Source organism: Rhinopithecus roxellana, chromosome 4 (genome assembly GCF_007565055.1).
Source record: "Rhinopithecus roxellana isolate Shanxi Qingling chromosome 4, ASM756505v1, whole genome shotgun sequence".
Lineage (NCBI taxonomy): Eukaryota > Metazoa > Chordata > Mammalia > Primates > Cercopithecidae > Rhinopithecus > Rhinopithecus roxellana.
Window position 1 is genome coordinate 112666452 of NC_044552.1, and position 18987 is coordinate 112685438.

General features: G+C 38.6%; 1 protein-coding gene and 1 pseudogene across 4 annotated transcripts in view; one reads left to right on the forward strand and one right to left on the reverse strand.

Moving 5' to 3' along the window:
• Positions 1–755: 755 nt before the first annotated feature.
• LOC115896882 lies at positions 756–1677 on the reverse strand (annotated as a pseudogene).
• An 8207-nt stretch (positions 1678–9884) lies between these two features.
• The window catches only part of ASCC3 (activating signal cointegrator 1 complex subunit 3), a 418508-nt gene continuing 409405 nt past the window's right edge, over positions 9885–18987 (forward strand). For 3 of the 4 annotated variants that reach the window (XM_010389420.2, XM_030928567.1, XM_010389422.2), the window contains exon 1: positions 9885–10183. The gene's annotated coding sequence lies outside the window, so the exon portion shown is untranslated. The remainder of the gene's footprint in view (positions 10184–18987) is intronic. The other variant, XM_010389421.2, reaches the window with a different exon arrangement.

An 18987-nucleotide genomic window follows, 5' to 3' on the forward strand; every position in this document is an offset into this window, starting at 1 on the left:
CCCATGCTTTTTAACTGAGTATATAGTTGCCGAAAACGAGGACTGTATGTTCTAGCTTTCCTTGCAACTGGGTGTGACCATGTGACTTAAGTCTGGTAAATAAAATGTGACTGTAAGTGATAGATGTACTTTTTTTAAATCAATTATCTAAAAATTTAATTTACATACATGTTTACCTGGATTAAAAACAAAAAAGTTAGTTTCCATAAATAGCAGACTTTAGTGCTGTATGCCCCAATGACTAAAAATAAAACCAGGAAGTTTTTACTAAAAGCTCAAGGATAAAAATGAACACTGGCTGGCTATTGAACTCCACATCTGACAATAATTACTGACAGTTTAAAAATGTATATCCAAAATACAGTCTCAAGAGGACCAGGTGAATTTGTCCAACAGAGCAGTGCAAAATGTTGAGGCATCATTTCTTTGGATTATGATGGGTTATTCTCAAAGTTTATTTATTTAGAAGGGGAAAGTGATTATAGAAAAATACTTGAAATAATTTGTCAGTGAAGTTGCAGATTCTAACAATAATCCACATCTTAGATTTTTAAGTGTGTAGTTTCATAGTTTAAACAAATTCTGTTAAAGAGCTATTCAATATACTTTAACTTTCCATGAAAACCAAGTAAAAAAATCACATCTGAATGATTTACTTCTATGCTTTTATCTGATTGTATACATATGATGTACTACACATCCAAGTACAAGAGGCAGTTATCTTCTCTGAGAGGCACAAGATTTGTTCTTTCATGAATGCCCTCTAATAGTGAAACCAGCAATTTTTATATATGCATTCATGTGCATATATAAGTACTTCAAAAAGCAAAGCATCATCTCTTCGTCCATTGTTAACTCAGTGGTAAGAATGGGGGCCACCAGGCATCAGTGGAGCACCAGAAGGTCCTGAAGGCACTTGGAAAGGATTACTGGGAGTACGATAGCATCCTGGTGTGGGATACTATTCTGTAGGGGCAGGATATGGTACTGGTGGTCCCCAGGCTCCTGGTGGAACGGTGCCCCATGGAACAGGTTATGCTGCCCCAGGGACTTGGGGAGGAGGAGGAGCAGGATATGGCCCTAGAGATGGATATGGCATATTAGGGGTAGAATACTGCCCTCCCATTCCTGGCGCCCAAGGTCCAGAAGACACGGATCCCCATGGACCTAAAGGACCAGCTGCAGCTGGATCTGTGGGTGCACCACATGGTCTGGGTAGCTCTGGAAAGCGCATATTTGGTGTAGGATATGGCCCTCTGGGGCCAGGGCCTGGCACAATTGGGACTGGATAAGGACCACCAGGTTGGGGGGATGACGGTCCAGAAGGAGGAAAGGGTGCTGGTGGTTCTGGAGGTGGTCTGGTGGGAGGCACGGAGGGATACATTCCTGTTGATGCTGGTCCAAAAGGCACAGTGGAGGGTGTTGCACTTGGTGCGAGTCCAGATGGCACCGAAGGTGCAGCACTCGGATTATTCCAAGGGTTGGAGCCTGGTCAGCCTTGAGGAGGTTGGCCAGGTTTTGTATTGCTCACAGCAGAGGTTTTGGCAGGGGAGCGTTCAGGTAGTGCATCTGCCAAAGAAAATTCATCAGACATTTTCCCGGCAATATCCGAGACCGCAGTAGGATCTAGAAGGGGCGATGGGTCCGAGGGACTGGGCCCTGAAGAAGTGGGCGCAGCCTGACTGACTGCAGCGAGAGCAGTGGCTGCAACAGACCAGCAGCACGCAGCTCCTCCTCGATAGGTATACTTTCAACTCATGTTCCCAAAGGTATGTCCTTTTCTTCTCCTCTTCCTTTAGACTGCTGCTTGAAATATATATGATATATGATCATGACTGTGGGCCATTTTGAACTATTAGATAAAAACAACACTCTATAAATGGCAAAGTGACAAGAAGGTACTCTGTCCCAGGGTGACTAAATTGAGAAAGCAACTACACGATTTCAGGATTACCCATAACTAACCTATTATATGAGAAGAAAACTCTATTAAGTTGTTGGTTTGGGGTCTCATTAAATACAGTCTTACCAATATCCTAACTTATCTCTTGGAGGAATGATAGGAAGGCAATAGTTGGCAAGGAATGATTCTTCCCTTTTCACACAATGCTTTAAGGATAAATATATTTCAGCCCCAAACTTTGGTGGATTATTTGCTTGTATAAGAAAGTCAAATCTAGTTTCAGATATTAAAGGCTAGATAAAAATCATTAGTTTTGAAGCTAATTACTTCCAATTTTCTTTTCTCCAAGTCCCATACACACACACTAACATATATTCATGGGCATACCCACATTTATCATGGGGTATCACCTGGCATTTAGGGAACCAATTGGACACTAAGTTAAATTTGCCAGTGACAACTGTGACTTGTAGTTTTTATTTCATATGTTTATACTGACTGAGAATGGTGTTGCTTTTACAACCCAATCTATGACTGCATTCTTGAAATTGGATTTTGTCTGAATTTTATAATATTTTATAAAAATTTAATATCTCACTACCTTATTGGAAGTAGTTTAAAATATTTTTGCAATGAACAATTCATAATTTCAAGGACACCAAAAGAAATATGGCTTTCATAGTGCATATTCACTTCAAAATTTGTAAAGTTATACATTCCTCAACACATTAAATGTTTCCTGCATGTATTTTCAAACATCCCCTACTTCTTCCCTCCTGTCTCCCAGGAAAACTTCTCTCTACCAAGGTTAATAGCTTCACCCACATCCTTGAGCATATCCTTGTCTGCCTTTACCTTGTTATTTCCTTACTTGACTCACTTCTTACAGGTTCTTTCCTTCTATTTATATCTGTTTTTCTTTCTATCCTAAAAACAACAGGCAGGTAACAAGTTTTTTTCTGGACCTTGATATTTCCTCCACGTATTGCCCTGCTTTTTTCATTCATTTATTAGACAAAAACAATTATCATCACTGTTTTCACTTTCTCACTTCTCATTTACTCTCTTACACTTGACATCTAATTCCATCCCTACCATGTTACTAAATTGCTTCAAATCATCAATCACTTATATTTCCAAAGACATTTACTCAATCTTCACCCTCCTTAACTTTGAAGCAGTAATTACCTTGGTGACTTGAAGAAAATTTTTAAAATGTACTCTGTTTATCTCATAACTCTTTAGCCACTCTTTCTTTTTCTCCTTCATTGGCTCTTTCTTCCTCTCAGTACTAATTTTCCCGGATATGTACTGTTTTTTACACTTTTATGGTAATATTTTTTAAAAAGTTCTTCTGAGGAACTACTCTTTCCTCCCTTTTATTCTGGTACTATTTGATTTACTATATCTTCATTTTTTTGTTTTCCTTTTTTAAAATTTTGATTATCATTATTTTAAATTTTTTTGCTTTTCATAGGTTATTGGGGCACAGGTGGTGTTTGGTTACATGAGTAAGTTCTTTACTGGTGATGTGTGAGATTTTGGTGCACCCATCACCTGAGCAGTATATACCCCACCCAATTAGTAGTCTTTTATTCCTCACCCACTTCCCACCCTTTCCCCGAGTCCCCAACGTCCACTGTGTCATTCTTATGCCTTTACATCCTAATAGATTACCTCTCACTTACGAGTTGTGAACATATGATGTTTGGTTTTCCATTCTTGAGTTACTTCACTTAGAATAATAGTCTTCAATTTCATCCAGGTTGCTGTGAATGTCATTAATTCATTCCTTTATATGGCTGAGCAGTATCCCATCATATATATATACACCATAGTTTCATTTTTTTGTTTTTCAAATCTCCTGTCTTACCATCTAGTCTACTGAATTCTTTCTTTTTTTTTCTCTTATGTGACCTCACTTTTTGAATCCTCCATGCTCTTCTCCAATGTATACTGCGTGCTCTCTAGACTTGCTGCACAGCCATCTTGCAGAGATTTGTCCTTACCTTTCTCTAGCATCAGCATAAATTTTTGTCCTTATTTTGTTGGATTATATGGCCTAGTGAGTTTCCAAAAGATCACCCAGGAGAAAAATATTCTACATCCTTGTTAGTCTGAAAATATCTTTATTTTACTCTCACAGTTAACTGATAATTTGAATGAGTACAGACTTGTAGACTGCAAAACATTTACAGTTACAATTTTGAAATATTCTGTCATTGTCTTCAGATATGCAGTGATGCTGATAGCACCTGTCCCTATTCATTTGTTGATAATATGTCTTTTATGTTTAGGAACTTTGGGGATTTCTTCTTCATAATTTTTATTTGTGGCATTACATGATAATGTCTCCAGGCATGAGTCTTTTAAAATCTATTTTTCAATACCCCGAGTCTACTCAAATCTGAAAAGTTTTCTTCTCTGCTCTAAAAAAATCGTATACTTTTCTCACTCCCCCCGCCTTTTTTTTTTTTTTTTTTTTTTTTTTTTAAATCTTTCTCATCTACTGGTTGAATGTTAAGCCTATTGGATTGGCTCTCCATGACATTCTTATGTTTTCTTTATTTTCTCTCTGCTATGTATACTATATTCTTACAAGACTTCTTTGATTTAATCTCCAGTACTTCTCTTGAGTTTTTAAGTTAACATATTTTTAATGTCTGGTAGCTCTTTTTGCTCTATCGTTGCTCCTTTTTCAAATTATCTTGTTCATATCTTGTAGATATAATATGTTCTGAATTCCATATTAAGTGGGGTGCTCCTTTAAAATCTTTTATTTATGCTTCCTTGCCTTCTTTAGAGTTAGTTTTTCTATGTTCTTCTTTGTATTTATCTCTCATGATGCTCATTTTCCTTATTTGCCTATTAATTCTTCATTGTTCATATATATGCGTGTGTATATATATATAATCGGTAGTTGATGTAGTTTTCCTTTTCTTTTTGTAGGTAAGAGGTCTGACAGTTCTCTCTCTCTCCTGTGTAGGAATTGTGAATATGTGGCTGGGTTAGGTAGGACAGGGCCAGGAATGCCAAATACGAAGTTTCACTTTAGACAAGTAAGCAATTAGCTTGTTCTCAGGATGTTGGCCCTGAATGCTAGAATGAGAATGTTTTTCCTCTGTGTCATCAACCTAAAAGTTTTCACTTTTCTGTACTATTTATTCAATTAATTTGGAGAAGATTTGGGGGGGTCAGTTTTGGTCTTTGTTTTTGTCTAGATGCAGATATTAATATCTTTTGCTTCCTCTCAGTGTATATGGATGAGAAAGGGAAATGTGTGTGGTGATAGATTCAATTGTGCCATATTTTATCCCCATTTTCAGCCCTTATTCTTACTTCTGTCCTATCCTGTGTAGCTTCTCCACTATATTTTTTGGGCTATAGTTTTGGTCAAATCATTACTATTTGCTTTGTATCCCAAGGTATTTTTGAAATTTCATTTGCTTTTCTTGACATCATCTACTTTTTTCTACTCACATGAGTGCATGCATACAGGCACAGTTCATCTTTACTCCTTTACTTATTCTTCATTTTTTCTGTTTCTTCATTTTTATTTCTGTACTGTGTAGGAAAGGATAGTAGGAAAATGATATGCCGAGTTCACCATCTTGAACAGTAATTCAAGAAAATTGTTTATATATTGTAAGCATGTATTTTGAAACCTGGGTAAAACATAGTGCAGGATTCTCTGAAGCTGATTGTCCCTTTGCCACATGACCACCTCTACAACATTCTTATTCAAAGGGAAATGAAATTACTTTGGGAGAAGCTCACATTTTTTGAGTTGTTTGGTACTTTAAAAAAATAATCTTACTAGTTAAGAAAGAGGGAAGAAATGGTGGTTGAGGAGGCAAACAACAGTGTCTGCCATGGTAGTAATCTAACTTTTTTCTTTTCTAATATCACTTATTTAAAAGAGTAGGAAAACATTTTAGAATTGAGTCTTTTATTAATCAGCATTCCCCAAAGGTTAAGCATCAACTTCAGAGAAGGAACTGCACTGGAGTGCAGTACAGATGGAATTTTAAGACTCGGTGTTGCAGGATGAGGCAGGGGTGAAAAAGGGCAGGGAAGAAGTGACTGACAATAGATACAACAAGAAAGGCCTAGAAGCTGAGGCTATGGCACACTGGTGAGCTAGGCAGACCTAGTGGGCACACATCCTGAAGGAGATACTTCCCAGAGACTGATGGGCTGGAAATGGTTCTGAAACTTGGCAGCCCATCCTCACAACCCACGAAGTGACAAGTCTGAGAATGAAAGGCTAACATACTAAGGATAATGAAACATAGAAATGAAAAAAGTCAAAAGCGTGAATAATTTTGTTGAGCTGCAAAAAAATAGCTTGGAAACACTTCCACCTTGAAATTTTCTGTTCTTGAGACAATTTTGAGATAACTTAAGGCACTCTTTGCAGAATGATCATGTTACACATATACATAAAACACACACAAACTTATATAATTTTACCTAAATGTGTTCATATTATGTATAGATTGTGTTGCAAGCTATTTCCTTCAACTGTACATCTTAGACATATTACCGTATCAAGCAATACAGATTCACATTATGCTTTTTTAATGCCTCGAAATTTAGAGATGCATTACAATTTATTTAAATCAATCCAATATTGAGCCTTTTTTTGGTATGATACTTTTTTTTTTTTTTTTTAAGACAGTGTTTCACTCTGTTACCCAGGCTACAGTACAGGGGTGCGATCATGGCTCACTATAGCCTTGACCTCACAGCTCAAGTGATCCTTCTGCCTTAGCCTCCTGAGCAGCTGGGACTACAGGTGCATGCCACCACACACAGCTAGTTTTCATACATATATAAAAGGTTTTTTTTTTTTTTTTTTTTTTTGGTAGAGAAAGGGTTTTGTCATGTTGCACAGGCTAGTCTCAAACTCCTGGGCTCTAGCAATTCACCTGCTTCAGCCTCCCAAAGTGCTGGGATTACAGCTGTGAGCCACCACACCCAGCCATATGATACATTTTTAAATGCAACGTGGAATTTTGTTTTGTTTTTCAATTAGAGATGGGGTCTTGCTCTGTTGCCCAGGCTGGAGCTAAATGGCATGATCATAGCTCACTGTAGCCTCAAACTCCTGGCCTCAAGAGAGCCTCCCAATTCAGTCTTCTTAGTAACTAAGACTACAGGTGTGTACCATCAAGTCTGGCTATTTTTTTTTTCTTCTATTATTTGTAGAGATGGGGGTCTTCCTACATTGCCCAGGCTACTTTTGAACTTCTGGCTTTAAGTGATCCTCCTGCCTCAGCTTCCCAAAGCACTGGGATTACAGGTGTGAGCCACTGCGCCTAGCCCACTGCAATGAGTTTTAATTGGTTTCCCAGCTATGCACTACTTTCAACCCACCCTACCCAATATTGCCAAAATAATCTCCCAATTCCATTTTGTGACCGCCAAACACTGACTGCCTATTACACTCAATTCTTTAAATTTAAAATTCTGTCTCCTTATAATTTGTTTACATTTTAGCTTTGTCACTAGCTTCTATTAGCAATGTTCCATTACAGATAAATAGGTTACTCATTATCTAGAATGCAGTTATAGTCTTGTTCCTTGGCTTTGCTCATGGCATACTTTCCGGACAGTCTCTTTGTCATCAGGGCCCATTTTCATTAGGCTGTCTTTCCACTAACATTTGGGGAAGCTGAGCTTGATGGCATGTACCTGTAGTCCTAACTACCTGGGAGGGTGAAGCAGAAGAATCATTGAGCCCAGGAGTTCAGGGCTGTTGTGCACAATGATCATGCTTGTGAACAGCCAGTACACTTCAGCTTGCGCAATACAGCAAGACCCCATCTCTTGAAAAAAAATTGAGGAAACCCCAGGGACTATAAAGAGGACAAAAATAGTTCTTAAGAGTTCAGTGAAGTAAGGCCATGCCTCAGTGTCCACAGGGAATTGGTTCCAGGACACTCCCACATACCAAAACCCCAGGATGCTCAAGTTCTTATACAAAATGGTATAGTATTTGCATATAACCTATGCACATTGTCCCATATACTTTAAACCATGTCTAGGTTACTTATAATACCTAATACAATGGGAAGTGCTATGTAAACAGTTGTTATACCCATATTGTTTAGGAAATAATGACAAGAAAAAAAAGAGTCTATGCATGTTCAGTGCAGACATAACCATTCTTCTTCTTTTTTATTTTCCAATTGTGTTTGTTCCAAAGTTGGTTGAGACATATACAGAAGTCATGGATACAGACGGCTAACTGAATTTCCTTCCAGGCCAGGACTATTTAATAGAAATATGATGCAAGCCCACCTATGTCATATAAAATTTTCTATAAGTCACATAAAAAGTAAAAATAAAGTTGAAATTAATTTTAACATATTTTATTTGATCCATTATATATAATTTCAACATGTAATCGACGTAAGAATTACAATATTTTACATTTGTTTTCTAAGTCTTTGAAATCTGGTGTACATTTTGAACTCATTGCATGTCTCAGTTTGGACAAGCCACATTTCAAATGTCAACAGACATATTTAGCTAGTGGCTACCCTAATGGATAGGGCAGTTCTAGGTAGTATATTTTCGATTCCTCTCTTCTCCCTTAAGTCTCTGGAACTGTGATGGGACTAATCTGCCATGTGAATTCCTAGCACTTATCAGCACCTCTCATTATCACGTGGCCTCCTTGCATTATTTATTTTTGTGATGCATTTGTCTTGTCTCATGAACTAACTTGTAAATTCTATGAAGTCCAGGACCAAAGACACATGCAATCTCAAGATTGGAAATACCTTTAACAAAACCATCAACTAATTCTTCTGTTGATGTGTGGCTCCCCTGTACCAAGTCCCTATTAAGTGATCTTCAGAATCTCCCTGAAGCAAAATTCTGTTGTTGAAGTATTCACACATGCTAAGGTAGGAAATTCTTTTTGGGTCGTGCTACAAGGGCATCTTCTTTTCAGGATCTTAAATCTGTTCCCTGAAGTTTGCATCACATGAAACAAATCAACTTCACATGACAGGTCACTTCATATTTGGAGAGAGTCCAGTAGTTTTCTCTCTTCTAAGTGAGTCCTGGGAGGTTTAATCAATACTTCTTCACTTGCCCTGTTTTTGAGTTCTCTTCATCACTTTGCTCATCCCTGATAGAATGTCAACTTGATTGAGGTCTTCTTCAAATGCTGAACACAGCACTTCAGAGGTGGTCTGACCAGTAAAGAGAATAACTGGATCACTATTGGCTGCCTCTACAAAACAGTTCTACCAGGCATCGGGGCACATTACTTTATGAGGAAGAGGGAATGGCAGAGGAGAGCCACAACAAACACATTCACTCATACTATCTTTGCATTGTTGGCTTTTAGTCTAGAACTCTTTGCAGATAAACCACATAGTTCTTTAGGTTAGTTTTTCTTCGTATCTTCCTATCTTTTCAATCGAGTTAGGGAATCTTCGGGCTTTCTGTTTTTGGCGGAGGTCTTCTGACCCAAGGACCTATTTGCAGAGATCACTTTGAGGGAACTAAGCTGAGAATCCAGAAAGCTTATGGAAAACAGGCCTTGGCACCAGAGAACCATGTATACTTCCAGTAGCCAGGGAGCTTTGGCTGAAGACGACGATAGCAACTACCTGTTTCTTCATTCAAATTGCACTCCTTTCCTTTACCTTTAACAGGAATTATTTCCTTCACATATTTACCTTACGGAGAAGGGCGGCAGCCTGAAGTAAATGCAGGTGAAAAACTCACAGAGAGGTCGAGATGGCAGGCCTGGCCCGGCGCGAGCAGCCAGGGTAAAGCAGACCGTTCCGGGCCGCTCCCGCCTGGGCCTCGCGACTCATCCTCGCCGCCGCCGGGACCTTCCGCATCTGCTCCTCCGAGCCCAGCCGACTAGAGGCTGGAGGAGGGAGGCGGGGCGGCGCGCGCACGCGGGCGGGGCTGAGAACCCGGAGTCGACGAGTCGACGTGCCGACGTTGGCGCTGCAGCGGGGCGGTGACGTGTAGGCCGGCGCCCGCTCCACTCTGTCCTTGCTCGCCTGGTCGGTGCGTCTGTCTGTCTGGCTGATGGTCCTCGCACGCAGTTCCCTGTGACTCGGCGCGACCCCGGCAAGCGCGGCGTGGAGGGCTGACGGGGCGCGGCGGTACAGCTGCCCGCCCGCATCTTTGGCCCTGCCCTCAGCACCTCACCCGGCGTGGGAAGTTAAAGTAAAACCGAAAGGGAAGGAGGCGCGGTGGCAGGAGCTGACAGAGTGATGGGAAACGCGTGAGCAGGGCCGAGAGGTGAGGAAGTGGAGGTGGGAGGACGAGAAGGGTCGCCGCGGCCAGTGGAGCTGGCGGGAGGGGACGGCGGGGCGGGCTACGCGACCCGCCGAGAGATTCTCTTCCTGCCTCCGGGGCAAGTCCAGACCTGTCATCCTTTTCGGTGGTTTGAGGTCGAGTCCGGTGTCTGGCAACAATACCGCCCATTCCTGGAGTTTGTAGGTGGGGTGGGGGATAGAAAACTTAACCTAAGCCGCGTATTGTCTAGGTGTTAAGCCACAAAGTGACCAGATGAGGTGTTTTTTTCCTGTCCCATGCATGGGTAATTTGTTTTCTTTCTTTTTTTCTGTTACAAAGCCTTGGTAACTGAGTTTTTTTTTTTTTTCACGTAGATTTTGAGAAAGAAATCTTCCTCGTATTTTTCCCCCAACACACTGAAAAGTAAATAGGTAGCTGACCGTGGTGGATTGTGGGTGAATTTCGCAATCAAGGAGCCTAGAATGTCATTTTGAAATAAATAAATGTGTATGTGGTTGCTAGGGAGGTTTTGTGAGTAATGGGCAGTTATTTCAAATAGTTTTCTTATCATAAATTATTCGTGGAATGCAGTGTGCTAATGGTATTTGCTATTCTTTGGTTTAAAAGAAGCATAATTCTAGGGTTTGGTAAAAGTTTGATGTGTTGTCACTTGTGCATTCAAACTCATAGTTACGTTTTCTTTCTTTCCCTAAGTTAGGTTAGACTGATAGCCATTTTCTCCTCACCAGATTTTATGTTTCATAGATTGAAATCCTTTTTCTGATTCTCAGAGTTCTCAAAAGTTGAGAATTCAGCTTTCGGTTTTACCATGGATCGTGCTCCAGTTTATGTCGTCTCTTTGGTTTGATGATGGTTATAATAGTTTTGCATGAGAAAAATGATCCTTAAAGATGCTGTTAAGCTTAGGCTAAATAATCTTACTTATATGAGTAAATTAATTTTTCATGGTTCAGCTTTCTTGATCCCTGCTTAACAGTTTTTTGTCATTCATTCATTCATTCATTCAAGTCTTCCTATGTGTCAAACGCTGGGCCAGACCTAGGAGAGCAAGAGAGAGACAATCTCTGTGCTCATGAACTTTCTATAATCCAGCAGCCTCCTTAAAGAGAGAATCTTGACTAGAGTTCTTTCTCATACCATGAATGTATAGTTGACCAAACCAAAGCTTTTAAAAGAAAAAGTTATTGTCAATGTATGTATGTAACTGGCATTGAAAGAAGGAGCAGATGGTCTTGCTTTAACAGCATGATTTGATATTGCCTTTGATCAAAAAGATAGTATATGTACCAGTGGTTTGCCAGTTCAGAAGAGTAAGTTTTTCTTTTGCACAGCTGGTTTAAATATAAAGTTCACAGTTCTACCTCAGTTTCTACCTCAAAATAAATAAATAAAAAGCTTTTTCTTTTGAGATAGAAATCAGTTGCTTTCCAGTCTTCACATTGATCTGATTGATCTCCTGTGTATCTCTGGAACGCCTGGGCTCAAGCAATCTCCCTGTGTCGCCCTCCCAAAGTGCTGGGATTACAGGCCCCATTTTGCCTTTTTGTTTGCTAATAAATTGACTAAGAATTTTGTCTTTGCTAGCTGGCTGCCCCTAGTAGCTTCAGGATGGGAGCTGGTTACCAGAAAGATCAAGGAATTATTAGAAGGTTGGGACTTTCATCCCTACCCCCTAACTGCTTAGGGAGGTGAGAGAGGGGCTGAAGATTAAGTTGATCACTAGTGGCCAAAGGGTTTAATCAATTATGCCTATGTAGTGAAGCCTCCATAAAAACTCAAAATGACAGGGTTCAGAGAGCTTCTGAAAGCTGAACATATGGAGAGTCCTTGAGGTGGTATGCCTAGGAAATACTTGGAAGTTCTGCATGGAAATTCCCTTCCCTTATAAATTACCCTATCCTATGTATCTCTTCATCTGTATCCTTTGTAATATCCTTTATAATAAATTGGTAAACGTGTTTCCCTGAGTTCTGTGAATCACTCTAGCAAATTAACCGAACACAAGGAGAGGGTCTTATAATCCCCAATTTATAGCTGGCCAGTCAGAAGTACAGATAAAAAAGTCTGGAACTTGTAATTGGCATCAGAAGTGGTGGGCAGTCTTGTGGGACTGGGCCTTCATTCTGTGGGATATGACAGTATTTCTAGATAGTGTCAGAAATGAATTGGAGAACACCCATCTGATGTCTGCTGCAGAAATGATTGCTTGCTTGATGCGTAGGGAGAAACTCATACGCATTTTGCCACAGACATCTTCTGTGTTGATAATTGTGTGAGAGCAGAGGAAAAACAATTCGAGTTTTTTCCACTCTCACAAGAGGGCAGGCATAAATTCCTTGAGTCTACCTTCCAGAGGCTTATGGATTAGGGTGGAATGAGAATTTGTCTTTCAGACATAATCTGTGCTAGGCCCTTTTCCACTGGACTTTTGTGGGAAGAGTTGTAATATATACTGCCTAATATGTGCTGGGTCTGTTCCATGTTTTCTTGAGAGTAATGGGTGTGCTTGTTTCATCTTTGTGGGATGTTCTGGAATTTTTGACTATGCTTGTCCTTATCTGGTCTAAAATATTTTTTTGTTTTCCCAGGGACATTTAAAGGAAAAGCCTTCCTTATCCTGTGCTAAAAGTAAAATTAACACAACTTTGGGGGGAGTATTCTGAATATAAAGACTAATCTGCTTTATAGTTATGAGCCTGTCCAGGATTTTTTTTCCCCCACCTTTGGGTGGGAAACCTAGTTAGAGGATAAGTTAGAGAATAAGAGCCCCATTTTGTTTTAAATTTTGTTTTTAACCATTATGTATTTTGTATTGTGTGAAAAGTGTTTGTGTATTTTATTATTTTTATCATGCTTTCTCTATTCTACATGCTTCAGATGTGTTTCCTAACTTGACTGGGAACTATTCAAGAGCAATTGCTTCTTTCTTAAGAATGAGTTAGCATCTAAAGTGAACTTGTTAGGTGGAAACTGTGAATAGCTAAGATTACCTTTGAGAATCCCTTAAGAGGACATCAGGTTGGCATAACATGCTGTCTCTCAGCACGTCCTACACAGCCGTGTTTTTCATCCTGACTTGGAATGTATCACAGTTTCTTTAGATGAACTCCCAGTGAAAAAGTTGGTCTGTGTTTGGTCACCACCTTGTATGTTTTTTAAAAAAAGAGGAAAAGTGTTAAAAACTAGAGTCATGCAATGCAGCAAGATGCTCACATTTTGAGATGCATGTGGTGATTGAAACAGACTAAAAGAGCAAGATTCTTGTGCCCATCCCCCATTCACTCTAGAGCAGGTATTCAATACCTGAAATGTAAGCAGAATCTCTAGTAATTATTGTTTTTGTCTGACTCTACCTTCCTTTTTTTGGCCTACAGTGTTTGGTTGATTCAAGAAAGTAAAATGTGCTTAGACTCCGCTGTATGAACCAATTGATGGTAATAAGGTTTAATACAAGTAAGAGATAAAAGGCTAAAATTATCTTTAGGATTTACCATGAAAAATCACCCCCTTTTGAAATGGCATAATGGAGGATTGTATATATGTGTCGATGATGGCTATTTTCTGAGTTCTCACTTGCTAATATTAATATCACAACTCAATTTTTTAAAAAGGCACAATAAAATATAAATATTCTTATTCACTGTTTAATCTTTATTCACTGTTCATTTTTCAAGGTGTGGGTTTGTGGGTACAAGATTGTATTTTAAGTATTGATTGAAATCTTAAATTCTAATTTTATTCCATTTACAACCTGCTCCTTCATGTCAGTGGTTTTATCCCTTAATCTGCACTGTATCACTTTGACTATTTTTGTCCCTTTAATAATTCCCTAGTATCTATAATTGCCAGTAACTAATGGTTGACTGAACTTATTAGGAAATATAGTTTGACTGTTTTGGAGAGTTTCTCATTTGTTTATAATGAAAAAATACAGTAACTAGATTTTCCTGAAGTTGCTATCAAGCAGTTAGACCATTTAGAGTTTAGAAACACAGGTTTGGTTTAAGAAGAATAAATGTTACAATTTTTATATGTAGTACTTCAGAATAGTGTGTACTGGAATTCTAGCTCACTAATTATTGGTTAATATCATCTCGCAAAAGGAAATATGCTACCATTAGATTAGTTTTCTCCTTATTTGGAATGTAAAAAAGGGGAGTTACATTTTCAAGACTTTCTTTTTATCTGTACTTACGTTTAACAATTTAAAGATTTGTTCAGATAGCCACAGCCAGTACTTCTGACTAACAGAAATAGGCTTTTAGGGTTTCAATCCTTTAGAAATTATATTTGTTCTGGGGCATTAAATATTTATTATTAACAGAATTTTTCATTTATGTATTTATCATTTAGTGGACCATATTAAATGCGGAGTAAAAATTAGTAAGGTAAAAATTGCTGTGTAGGCCAGTTTTTCTTAATCCTTATTCACTGTGATCTTACCAGAAATTTTAACTATGAATGTTATGATTTGTCTTTAAGACCTCCTAGTTGAACATTTTTTCCTTTCATCTAGGCCTAAAGTTAAGCACTTAACAACCCTCATCATTTAGGCTTCATTGTCCCACAACCCCTGTGTTACAAAACCTTAACCCTGGTTCACACCAACCTTTGCTCCTATGCCAGATTATTGCCACCTTAAATTGTTTGCAGTATGAGCTGAGCATTCATTGCTACCTGAAAAATATTTCTTCTGTTATTGTGGGTGGTAAGTTCAGACTTTTGCCTCTGTAATAGAAAAAATCCCATCTCATCACCTGTTTGAACAGTCTCAGCATATCTCAAATAAAATAGGAGTCATTTTGGTAGAACTCCCTTTTACCATGTTTTTCTGTCCTCATTCACCCTCTGCTTAACCATGTTATAGCTATATTCACTTCCACTCATCCTTCCTTCCATACTCCTTCATCTATCCAAGTCTCTCTAGACCTGTGCTTTTGTTGTCATTCTCGCCTGCATTCTCAGAGACTCTACTCCATCAGTCATAGTCTTTCTCCTGATTGCTCAACTTTTCCTTCTGTCTTTGTTCTCCCCTGATTATGATAGAATCATGATCAACTCTATTCTGTATTTTCAGAAACTCTTAAACCACATTATTTCAGTATTTCCTGCTTTTTCTCCTTTTCTTTCTTAGTTTCTTGAAAGAATAGCATGTACCCATTTGTAGGTTTTTTTTTTTTTTTTTTTTTTTTTCCCCTATTTTCTCCCTTTGCATTTATCCTTTAATTCACTGAGATTTACCTTCTACCATTTTTGGAAACTAGGTGTGCTGGTCATCTGGGACCTCAGAGTTGCTGAGTACAGTGGACTGTATCATGTCATTTGAAACTTTCTTTTCTCTTGTCATATCACTCTTTCCATATGACAACCAATTTGTGGATCACTTTCTTAGAACTCTTCTTAATTCTCTACTGTCTACTTCCAAGAGGCCTTTAGGAGTAGAGTGCATTAATGGGCATTCATGCAGCTTTTGAAATGGAGTACAAAATGTTGTTTATATGTATGTATGTCTGTTTTCTTAGGAAGAGGGTCCATGGGCTTATGTATATTTGACTTAAACGAATATTATGTTCATCCATGGTTTTAACTGTGATGAAGTGATAACATGAAATTCTATATTTCCAGCCCAGACTTCTGATAGGAAATCCAAAACCATATATCCCACTTGATAGCCCATAATTAAAGTTTTCCAAAACAGAATTATCATTCCTCTTCCTGATGCCCTCTATACATATAGAGTCCTCCACTCTTCAACATTTCCTAAGCCAGAAATTTGAGTGTCCTGCTGCGTTCTCCTTCTTTAAATCCTATTCCACATTGATTCTGTCTTCCAAGTATACTGATCTCCTAAATCCATCCTTCTATGCGTTTCCCTGGCTTAATTCTGTCCTCTTTATCTTTCACTTGGTTTATTGAAAAACTTTCCAACTGGTTTGTCTGTGTCCTGTTTGACCCCACCTTGACAGTTCACCACATGCAAATCTGAGTAATTTTTCTATAACATGTTAATTTTTTTTCAGTGATTCTGATTATCAGAATGAAAAGTGCTTAATTTGAGACATGTTGTTTAGTCTCTGCTTACATCTTTAGGTCTTATTTCATCAGTTTCCAAATGCACATTCTGTAGGGGTTTTAAAAGTAATTGAGTCTGTTATTTTGGCTTTCCCCTTCATAGTTTACCCCTTGTAATAACCTTGTCTAGGTCCTTTAAGTCTCAGCTCAAGCTCAGCTTCCTTCCTTTATATCTAGTGCTCTCCTACCCCTTTAGATGCTCCTTCCCTGTCTTCCTACAGTTATAGCTGCATAATTATTGCAACTATTTTTCTTTCTTCCCAACCATACTGTAAACTCATCATTGAGGGCAAGTGCAATCATATCAAAATGTTTTTCTTTTTTTAATCTCTAGAGCCTCATAAAATATCTAATATATGGTGGGTGATCTATACATATTTGCTGAGTAAATGAATAACATAAGATTTAAAATTTGTTTTCTGAATTTGACCTTTATACATTTCAAACACAACTTAAAGGGAATCTTTTTCCTGGTACAAAATACAATGTGTTTTGAGGAACTGTAAACTTTATTAACATCCAGTGCCTATCCCAGATCCTAGTACATAGGAGAAACTCAAATATTTGTGTATGAATGATTTATAGGTAACAATCAGCTAATGAACTGTTACATTTTTAGTGTTGGTCATTCAACCTCGGGAAGAAAACACATCAAATAAAAATAGCAAATCTGGTAGTGTGCTTTGCTTCATTCCCTTGACAAGCATAATTCATGCTGATTATTTTGATAAGATCTCAGGGAGTGTTATTTGATGTGTTTCCAGGATTTGTGTCAAGATTTAGAGCTCTTTTTAGCAGTTTTTGTAGTGCTGGCTTGGTAGTGGCAAGTTCTCAGCATTTGTTTGCTTGAAAAAGACTGTACCTTCCCTTCGTTTATGAAGCTTAGTTTTGCTGGATACAAAATTCTTGGCTGATAATTGTTTTGTTTAAGGAGGCTGAAGATAGGGCTCCAGTCCCTTCTAGCTTGTAGGGTTTCTGCCGAGAAATCTGCCGTTAACGTGATAGGTTTTCCTTTATAGGTTACCTGGTGCTTTTGCCTCACAGCTCATAAGATTCTTTCCTTCATCTTAACTTTAGATAACCTGATGACAGTGTGCCTAGGTGATGATCTTTTTGTGATGAATTTCCCAGGTGTTCTTTGAGCTTCTTGTATTTGGATGTCTAGGTCTCTAGCAAGGCTGGGGAAATTTTCTTCGATTATTCCCCCAAATATGTTTTCCAAACTTTTAGATTTTTCTTCTTCCTCAGAAACGCTAATTATTCTTAGGTTTGGTAATTTAATGTAATCCCAGACCTTTTGGGGGCTTTGTTCATATTTTCTTATTTTTTTAATTTGCCTTTGTTGTATTGGGTTAATTACAAAACCTTGTCTTTGAGCGCTGAAGATCTGCGTGTTCAGTTCTATTGCTGAGACTTTCCAGAGCATTTTGCATTTCTATAAATGTGTTCATTGTTTCCTGAAGCTTTGTTTTTTTATTTATGCTGTCTATGTCACTGAAGATTTCTCCCTTCATTTCTTGTTTCTTTTTTTTTTTCCTATAAATTGGGCTTTGCCTTTCTCTGGTGCCTCCTTGATTAGCTTAATAACTCACCTTCTGAATTCTTTTTCAGGTAAATCAGGGATTTCTTCTTGGTTTGGATCCATTGTTGGTGAGCTAGTGTGATTTTTTTGGAGGGACTGTTAATCATGTTTTGTCATATTACCAGTGTTAGTTTTCTGGTTCTTCTCATTTGGGTAGGGTCTATCAGAGGGAAAGTATAGGACTCAAGGCTGTTGTTCAGATTATTTTGTCCCACGGGGTGTTCCCTTGATGTAGTATTGTCCCCCTTTTCCTAGGGATGTGGCTTCCTGAGAGCCAAGCTGTAATGATTGTTCTCTCTCTTCTGGATTTAGCCACTTAGCAGGTCTACCAGGCTTTGGGCTGGTACTGGGGGTTGTCTGCACAGAGTTCTGTGATGTAAACCATCTATGGGTCTCAGTCATGGATGCTAGCGCAGTATTTGGAGTGTATCCTGGGTCCTGCAGGAGCAATTTGCTTCCTTCAGAAGGTCTGTGGGTTCTCTTGGCTTTCCTGATTTATTCCTGCTGTCGCTCTGGAGCAAGAGTTTACGATGCAAAACTCCACACACTGCTCTGTCAAGAGTGGGAGCTGCAGTCTAGTCCTGCCTTCTGTCTGCCATGATCCCCCCTTTGTTTTTCTACTCAGATCTCAGGGAGCTTTAAAGTTTTCAGTTACTGTAGTTTGTAACAATGTGACCTCATTACGGAATCCTAATATTAGATCTCTTCTTAGAGGTTGAGTGTATTATCTTGTTAGTATTTGCTAGGTTTGTGAGTTAGAATAAAAATGAAGTCCTGCTTTCTACTTTTTTTAAAAAAGAAAGGCACAGAGGATTCAGGACATTACTGTGATGTATATAAAAATGGTGAAAGTAGTGGTCCCAAGTACCCCATTAATTTTTAATACCGTGCCTGAGGCACAGTATTAATACATCATGTTTCTTGTTTTAATGCTACATTTTGAAAGCACTAACTTGTGTGGTAAAAGGTAGGTTCTGAGGCAGAGTATGTTTAGTTTACTATCAGGGCCTTTCTTTAAAGACTTGACTAAGAAAGACTTTAAAGACTTGACAAGTCATCTTGAATACATTTTTGCAGTGTCTCAGTGTGGGTAGAAAATTAAAACCCCAATGCTTTGGCATCCATTGTATAC